The sequence below is a fragment of the Coregonus lavaretus genome (genome assembly GCF_964263955.1).
Source record: "Coregonus lavaretus genome assembly, chromosome: 27".
NCBI classification, from domain to species: domain Eukaryota; kingdom Metazoa; phylum Chordata; class Actinopteri; order Salmoniformes; family Salmonidae; genus Coregonus; species Coregonus lavaretus.
In genome coordinates this window covers 26116625-26126260 of record NC_140014.1, presented here as the reverse complement: position 1 = coordinate 26126260, position 9636 = coordinate 26116625, and positions in this window count along the sequence as shown.

Here is a 9636-nt window from a genome sequence, read left to right as displayed (position 1 = left end):
AACATAGACAGCGCACTCACTGTAAACCAAACAGTTATTTTTCAGGCACAGTGAATCAAGGCTTGTTTTCTGTCTTGTTGGTGGAAATCTGGATCAGTGGTAATTGGTGCTTTTTCTTTACCTTAAGGAACAAATTTACAGTGACAGTCGGATGCAGTAATAGTTTATGAAACCATACTAGAAAGGACAGTATGAAAAGAACAGATCTGAGCCGGAACTGTTACGATTCAGGTTGGCACAATAGTGTTTAAACGTCTTGCTTCAGTTTTACATCAGTCACACCTGTAGGCCGATAACATACAGTAGGGCTAAATCATAGTGCCAAATGACATAACAGCTTTACAGGGCATACAATATAATATTGTGGGCATTCATCCACTTCAAGTGAAGTGGAACTGAAGCATTTATCTTAAAGTTGTGTATTACCTGCCAAGCAGTGACAGAGAAATGACAGAAGCAGTGGTCTTTCTCCACTCTCCATGTCAATGTGGAGTGGAGAGAATGATGGAAGAGAATAATGGAAGCCAGTCGGGACAAATTCTGTGACTAACAGTACAAACTGCTAATCCCTTGGTATGATTTGGTGACGGGAGAGTGCTAATCCTTCGATATGATTCAGTGCCAGTGAGGACTGCTTAATCCCTCGGCATGAGTCTGATGGAAGAGGAGGGGACGCTAACTGGCTCTTCAGGAATAAAACAAGAGCATGCCGGGAAGCAGGGCCAGTCGCTCCAAAGGACTTCCTGTTGTTATCTGGCAGCCATTGTGACAATTCAAAGGAGGGTTGTCAGCATCTTCTGTAGTTATTTCAGGTGTGTTTTTATATATATTTCCACACTATGAGATTGGAATAACACTGTGAAAATGATAATGCCTTTTTAGTGTAAGAGTTGTTTGAAAAGACTGCCTGAAATATCAGCCTGTTTTAGTGGGATGGAGTTTTGGCCTGCCTGGTGACATCGCCAGGCGGTAAACTAGTTAATAGACCAATAAAAAAGAGAGTTCCAAACCTCTCTGCCAATAACCGCTAGTTTTCAGTTTTCCTCTCCCCACTCAGACCACTCCCAGACAGTCCTAAAACAATTCCTGCTTGATAAATTGTTCTTTGCTAAGCTATTTTTGTTTATTTTTGACCGTTTTGATTCAAAACAATCACAATAAGGTATTTCATTGTTACCCAGAAATGATTTAATATTGAGATAAAAACAGCTGCATTGGAACTTCAATGAATCTCATTCCAACATTTTGATCAAAAGATGAATATCCATGGATTTTACATGGATGGCATGCAAGAATGCCAGTGTGCTGGAATTGCTTTTTCAAGCCTTCGTGACAATAAAATAGGCTAAATGGAATAATAAATTAATGGAAGTAATTATTTATTCATTCATAGATTCATTAAATCTACATTCACCATCAGAGAGAGTCATATTTTGTTCAACAAATATAGCTTGATTCGTGGAATCACTGCACTCAAGACATTCACAGCCAGGCATCTTGCATGAGGAGTTGGAACAATGAATATTGGATGATGAACAAGCCATGATATATTTCCCGCTGTTTTACGGCTCCGGCAAGGTTCCCTTGTTCTCATTTACTCTGAGATCTACTGTTGAATCTCATAACCCAGAACTTGGGTGGTCAATATTTTGGATCAATATGGTATATGGCACCACATAACTGCAACATCCTTCTACGCTGGCATTACAAATGTATCCCCAGAGCTTTGTGGGAACCATAAAAATGTTGACAACAAGGAGAGAGTGCACTTTAAAGAGTTGTTTTATTTTTTATAGCCTCTGGATATATGTAAGTTAACACTTAACCTTTGAAATGGTCCCTTTCTGTCATCTTTCAGTGTCAGTTTATGTTGACAGTTACAGACACAAAGCCTTTGAGGCAAAATATCATTACCACATTTCACTGCTGTTTCGGGCTGCAAATGGCAATATTCATAACCTAACCATCATGTTAGGACTTTTAAATCCATTATAAGTGATGTTGCATGCTACTTAGCTCTGTTAACAGTGTATGAATCAATACTCTTGTGTTGTTTTATATAGAAAGGTGGTAAAACTTTTGGTGTGACGTTTTATTTTAAGAAGAGCCTCAAGTGGGTTAGAAAGAAAGTGGGCTCTATGAAACAGTAGCGGTTTACGCCATGAAAAATGGATGAGTTCTACCTTCTGAGACTAAAATTAGAGCGAAACCTAATACGCAGTGTCCTTCAAGTCACACTTGATTTACAAAAGAAAAAAAATCTGCCATTCAACAGAACATCCGGACAAGATTGGTGGGAAAATGTAATGCCAGTTGACACACCATGGAAGAGAATACAAATAGCAAACCTATCATGCAAGCTCCCTGTATGATCTACTGCATGACATAATTACTTGCGTCAGGTAATAGGTTATGTCACAGTATACCCCATGTCAACATGTACTGGTAGACTAAGCATCCCTGAGCACTTGTGAATATTTTGCAGTGCTTATGTCTGTGTAATGCATTGCTTTTGAGCATGAAGTTCCCTTTTAAGTCAATTTGCTCAAAACCCTTATTCACCCATTGTAAACTGCCTGCAACAGACATTGTATAATCCACGATGCTGTAGGAGAGAGAGAGGTTGTTGAGTTGATTGTTCTACACCACAATGCTTGAGAGCAGGCAGGTCCAGTGTTGCAGAAAGGAGCTGTTTAATTGTTCAAAATGCACAAGCACTAATTAGCACAGAAGCGTACAGATCAACTGTAAAATCTCAGCAGCGTTATGATAACCGGGATGACATTTGGTATTTATTAGGATCCCCATTAGCCGCTGCAAACATCAGCTTCCTGGGGTCCACATGAAACATGCTCTGCTATTCTTGGGTAGTGGAAAGACCTTTGCTTCCCTCCATGTCTGAGGGCACACACCATATTTTAGGCTTAAATTGAAGATGTGGCAAACAGGAGTCACAATGTACTCCGCTAACAACCTCAGCAATTTACCATCCAGTTTGTCAGTACCAGGTGGTTTGTCCTTATTTATAGATAGCAAAAAAAATTCACCTCTTCCACACCCACTTTGTGGAACTCAACTACAGTGCTTGTCTTTCATTATTTGGTCTATTATGCATGAATATGAAGGCTCAGCATTTGTTGTTTGCATGTCAGTTTGCTAATCTTGTCAACAAAAAAGTTATTAAAGTGGTTGGCAATATCAAAGGGTTTTGTTATGAACAAGCCATCTGCCTCAATGAAGGATGGAGCCGAGTTTGCGTTCTTGCCTAGAATTTCATTTAAAGTACTCCAGAGCTTTTTACTATCATTCTTTATATAATTTATCTTTGTTCCATAGTATAGGTTGTTCTTCTTTTTGTTTAGTTACGTGATTTTGCACTCTGCAGGACATTTAAATTGATGTTTGCAATTTCCGAAGCAAAAATTACAGTATGCCTGAAATGTTGTCTCTTATGTACACAAGCAAAGTACCTATATATACTGGATAAGTCAGGGTTTTTATGCTTGCATTGCCTCTGCAGAATATACACTGAGTATACCAAACATTAGGAACACCTCCCACCCCCCCTTTTGCCCTCGATTCGTCAAGGCATGGACTCTACAAGGTGTTGAAAGCGTTCCACAGGGATGCTGCACATGTTGACCCCAATGCTTCCCACAGTTGTGTCAAGTTGTTGGATCTTTGGGTGGTGGACCATTCTTGATACACACAGGAAACTGTTGAGCGTGAAAAACCCAGCAGTGTTGCAGTTCTTGACACAAACAAGTGCGCCTGGCACCTACTACCATACCCTGTTCAAAGGCACTTAAATCTTTTGTCTGGCCCATTCACCCTCTGAATGGCACATATACACAATCCATGTCTCAATTGTCTCAAGGCTTAAAAATCCTTCTTTATCCTGTCTCCTCCCGTTCATCTACACTGATTGAAGTGGATTTACCAAGTGACATCAATAAGGGTTCATAGCTTTCACCTGGATTCACCTGGTCAGTCTATGTCATGGAAATGTTTTGTATACTCAGTGCATGGATAATAGGTTCCACTATATTGCAGACCAGTCTTATAAACAGTTGTTAAATTACCTATCTAAATACTCAGTAATTGGTAAGTAAACGTGTGCAGTTATTCTGCACACACATCTGTTCAATCTATTCTACAGTAGGTGAGTACAAAATATTATGTCTAGCAATTATTATGTCTAGCCCAATGATGTCTCACTCCAAGTCAGCCAGGCAAATGTGTGTTATCATGCAGAACATGTTATGGGTTGTGCTCACGTCGCTGCGCTAAAATGCATACATGTGAACTCTCTCATGTGCAATAATCTCATTATTCATGCCACTATTATGGTAGGATATTAACTAAATGGAACCATTGGGCTTAACTTAACATTCAGAGACAGGACTATTGCATAAATATTGTGTGCTCTGCAGTACATGGCCACAACAATTGTTTGGGACAAATGTAAAAAAATTATAGCAAAAGCCAGGGGTAACCAAATATGAAAGCTACAGTTGAGACTAGATATACACTTTGGACCTCAGTTTTTGGAACTTCAACAAAGCAGTGCATAGGACTCCCGAGTGGCGCAGTGGTCTAAGGCACTGCATCGCAGTGCTAGCTGTGCCACTAGAGATCCTGGTTCGAATCCAGGCTCTGTCGTAGCCGGCCGCGAACGGGAGACCCATGGGGCGGCGCACAATTGGCCTAGCGTCGTCCAGGGTAGGGGAGGGAATGGCCGGCAGGGATGTAGCTCAGTTGGTAGAGCATGGCGTTTGCAACGCCAGGGTTGTGGGTTCGATTCCCACTGGGGGCCAGTATGAAAAATAAAAAATTAAAATACAATTAATAATGTATGCACTCACTAACTGTAAATCGCTGGATAAGAGCGTCTGCTAAATGACTAAAATGTAAAATGTAATGTAAATGCATCTGTACATAGAGAATGTGATACTCCCAATGTTTGTGACAACATGTATTTACATAAATGAGAGGGTGGGTAGAATAAATTAATAGATGATAAACTAAAATGCATTACTCAAGGCACCACACTTCAGTCCATAATACTAGTATCAAAGATAGACTTAGCAATATGACATCATTCAATGGGATCAGTGGTGTAAAGTACTTACAGTGAGGGAAATAAGTATTTGATCCCCTGCTGATTTTGTACGTTTGCCCACTGACAAAGACATGATCAGTCTATAATTTTAATGGTAGGTTTATTTGAACAGTGAGAGACAGAATAACAACAAAAAAATCCAGAAAAACGCATGTCAAAAATGTTATAAATTGATTTGCGTTTTAATGAGGGAAATAAGTATTTGACCCCTCTGCAAAACATTACTTAGTACTTGGTGGCAAAACCCTTGTTGGCAATCACAGAGGTCAGACATTTCTTGTAGTTGGCCACCAGGTTTGCACACATCTCAGGAGGGATTTTGTTCCACTCCTCTTTGCAGATCTTCTCCAAGTCATTAAGGTTTCGAGGCTGACGTTTGGCAACTCAAACCTTCAGCTCCCTCCACAGATTTTCTATGGGATTAAGGTCTGGAGACTGGCTAGGCCACTCCAGGACCTTAATGTGCTTCTTCTTGAGCCACTCCTTTGTTGCCTTGGCCGTGTGTTTTGGGTCATTGTCATGCTGGAATACCCATCCACGACCCATTTTCAATGCCCTGGCTGAGGGAAGGAGGTTCTCACCCAAGAGGGGTACCTTGTGGGCGCTGCAGGATTTCAGTCCTTCACGGCGTAGTGTGTTACCAATTGTTTTCTTGGTGACTATGGTCCCAGCTGCCTTGAGATCATTGACAAGATCCTCCCGTGTAGTTCTGGGCTGATTCCTCACCGTTCTCATGATCATTGCAACTCCACGAGGTGAGATCTTGCATGGAGCCCCAGGCCGAGGGAGATTTGACAGTTATTTTGTGTTTCTTCCATTTGCGAATAATCGCACCAACTGTTGTCACCTTCTCACCAAGCTGCTTGGCGATTGTCTTGTAGCCCATTCCAGCCTTGTGTAGGTCTACAATCTTGTCCCTGACATCCTTGGAGAGCTCTTTGGTCTTGGCCATGGTGGAGAGCTTGGAATCTGATTGATTGATTGCCTCTGTGGACAGGTGTCTTTTATACAGGTAACAAGCTGAGATTAGGAGCACTCCCTTTAAGAGTGTGCTCCTAATCTCAGCTCATTACCTGTATAAAAGACACCTGGGAGCCAGAAATCTTTCTGATTGAGAGGGGGTCAAATACTTATTTCCCTCATTAAAATGCAAATCAATTTATAACATTTTTGACATGCGTTTTTCTGGATTTGTTTGTTGTTATTCTGTCTCTCACTGTTCAAATAAACCTACCATTAAAATTATAGACTGATCATTTCTTTGTCAGTGGGCAAACGTACAAAATCAGCAGGGGATCAAATACTTATTTCCCTCACTGTAAGTAAAAATACTTGAAAGTACTACTTAAGTAGTTTTTTGGGGTATCTGTACTTTACTATTTCTATTTTTGACAACTTTTACTTTTACTTCACTACATTCTTAAAGAAAATGATGTACTTTTTACTAAATTTTCCCTGAAACCTAAAAGTACTCATTACATTTTGAATGCTTAGCAGGACATGAAAATTGTTTAATTCACACAGTTATCAAAAGAACATCCCGGTCATCCCTACTGCCTCTGATCTGGCGGACTCACTAAACACATGCTTCATTTGTAAATTATATCTGAGTGTTGGAGCGTGCCCCTGGCTATCCGTAAATTAAACAAAACAAGAAAATGGTGCCGTCTGGTTATCTTAATATAAGGAATTGGAAATGATTTATACTTTTACTTTTGATACTTAAGTATATTTGAGCAATTACATTTACTTTTAATACTTAAGTATATTTAAAACCAAATACTTTTAGACTTTTACTCAAGTAGGATTTTACTGGGAGGCTTTTACTTGAGTCATTTTCTATTAAGGTATCTTTACTTTTACTCAAGTATGACAATTAGGTACTTTTTCCACCACTGAATTGCTCCAGCAAGTCCCAGGCACATCAATAAAATGAATAATAATCTCCAAAATAATTACTTGTAAATCAATAATTAAGCATGGCTGGTGAACATTCATTCTAATGAACTAATTGGGTCTCCCTGTGCTCTCATGCATTGTGCACTTGTGTCAGAAATGAAGAAGAAAAAACACTAATTGGCTGGTCATGTAACTGATCTGGAATTGAGTGGATATGGATAGTTGACTACAGAAAATGGAGATGAAGTTCTGAGAGTATGTCGTATATGGCTTGTATGAACATTGAAACAAATACAAATGTAAGATTAAACTAAGTGGGCATGATTTGTCTCTCTGAACAATAACACAGTCAGTGAGTGTGCACTCATATACTTTACATGACCAAAGGTATGTGGACACCTGCTCCTCGAACATTTCATTCCAAAATCATGGGCATTAATATGGAGTTGGTCCCCCCTTTGATGCTATAACAGCCACCACTCTTCTGGGAAGGCTTTCCACTAGATGTTGGAACATTGCTGAGGGGACTTGCTTCAATTCAGCCACGAGCATTAGTGAGGTCGGGCATTGATGTTGGGCGATTAGGCCTGGCTCGCAGTCGGCGTTCCAATTCATCCCAAAGGTGTTCGATGGGGTTGAGGTCAGGGCTCTGTGCAGGCCAGTCAAGTTTTTCCACACCGATCTCGACAAACCATTTCTGTATGGACCACGCTTTGTGCACGGGGGCATTGTCATGCTGAAACAGGAAAGGGCCTTCCCCAAACTGTTGACACAAAGTTGGAAGCACAGAATCGTCTAGAATGTCATTGTATGCTGTAGCGTTAAGATTTCCCTTCACTGGAACTAAGGGACCTAGCCCGAACCATGAAAAACAGCCCCAGACAATTATTCCTCCTCTACCAAACTTTACAGTTGGCACTATGCATTGGGGCAGGTAACGTTCTCCTGGCATCCGCCAAACCCAGATTCGTCCCTCAGACTGCCAGATGGTGAAGCGTGACTCATCACTCCAGAGAACGCGTTTCCACTGCTGCAGAGTCCAATGGTGGCGAGCTTTACACCACTCCAGACGACGCTTGGCATTGCGCATGGTGATCTTAGGCTTGGGTGCGGCTGCTCGGCCATGGAAACCCATTTCATGACGCTCACGATGAACAGTTATTGTGCTGACATTGCTTCCAGAGGCAGTTTGGAACTCGGTAGTGAGTGTTGCAACTGAGGACAGGCGGTTTATACGCGCTACCTGCTTCAGGACTCGGCGGTCCCGTTCTGTGAGCTTGTGTGGCCTACCACTTCGCGGCTGAGCCGTTGTTGCTCCTAGACGTTTCCACTTCACAATAACAGCACTTACAGTGGACCGGGGCAGCTCTAGCAGGGCAGAACTTTGATTAACTGACTTGTTGGAAAGGTGGCATCCTATGACGGTGCCACGTTGAAAGTCACTGAGCTCTTCAGTAAGGCCATTCTACTGCCAATGTTTGTCTATTGAGATTGCATGACTGTGTGCACCTGTCAGCACAGGGTTTGGCTGAAATAGTCAAATCCACTAATTTGAAGGGTTGTCCATATACTTTTGTATATATAGTGTAATATAATTCAGAGTTTAATAGTCTCTGCTGGAATAAATCACATTATAAAACTACAATGAATTCAGCAAGAAAATTAGGCTTTCATCCAATCTAGCACAGGCTTTGCTCTGCCTTCATTTCTTTACATATTTCCTGTTTATCTTTGTCTGCATTTCTCTCTCTCTCTCTCTCTCTCTCTCTCTCTCTCTCTCTCTCTCCCACCGTGACTCATGCGTCTCCCCTAGGCTCTCATTCGCCTTTCAGATTTTCTACAGTTTCACTGCGTCTCTAATCCAATTCTAAACATAATCCGAAAAAGCTCTATACCCTGTAGGTGTGCCCTTCTGAATGACTCCTAACCCTTCTCTTCTTACCCAGCCTTCTAAGGGATGTTTTCCACTGTCCAACAAAGGCCTCTAAAAATATGGCACAGCTCCAAGGGAGTCCGGATGTGCCAGACCAGACCAAGCACATTGGCATCCTGTTAGAAAGACTGACTAATTGACAAGACATACTGTACAGACCAATAGATACACCAGCAGAGAGACGGATAGACAGGTAACTTAATAGACTGATAGAGACAGGTAGATGGACAGATACAGAGACAGACTTAGACTCACTGACAGATTGTCGGAAATACTAATTGGCACACAAACAGACACACACACAGACTCAAGAGAGAGAGACCGACAGACAGAGAGACAGACAGACAGACAGGTATCCGATTGGTAAAGGCAGACCGATAAGAAGACCCAGACAGACTTGAAGAAAGGCAGATGGATACCCAGAGACCAGTAGATGGATAGGCAATCAGATAGCTCGACAAATAGCCAGGCAGGCTGACAGTTTCGAGACACTGTAAACTTGATGCTTGCAAGTTAATGAAGCAACGATTTCAAATATATTCAATTCATGTTTTCACTCCATGTGCAGACCTCGATAATATAAAAAAAGGGCTTCTATTTAAAAAAAAAAAATCTATTTCATTAATTTGATTGGCAGACCACATAGAGCGGATGGGAGGGAGGGTTTGTGGTTGCTATGGCA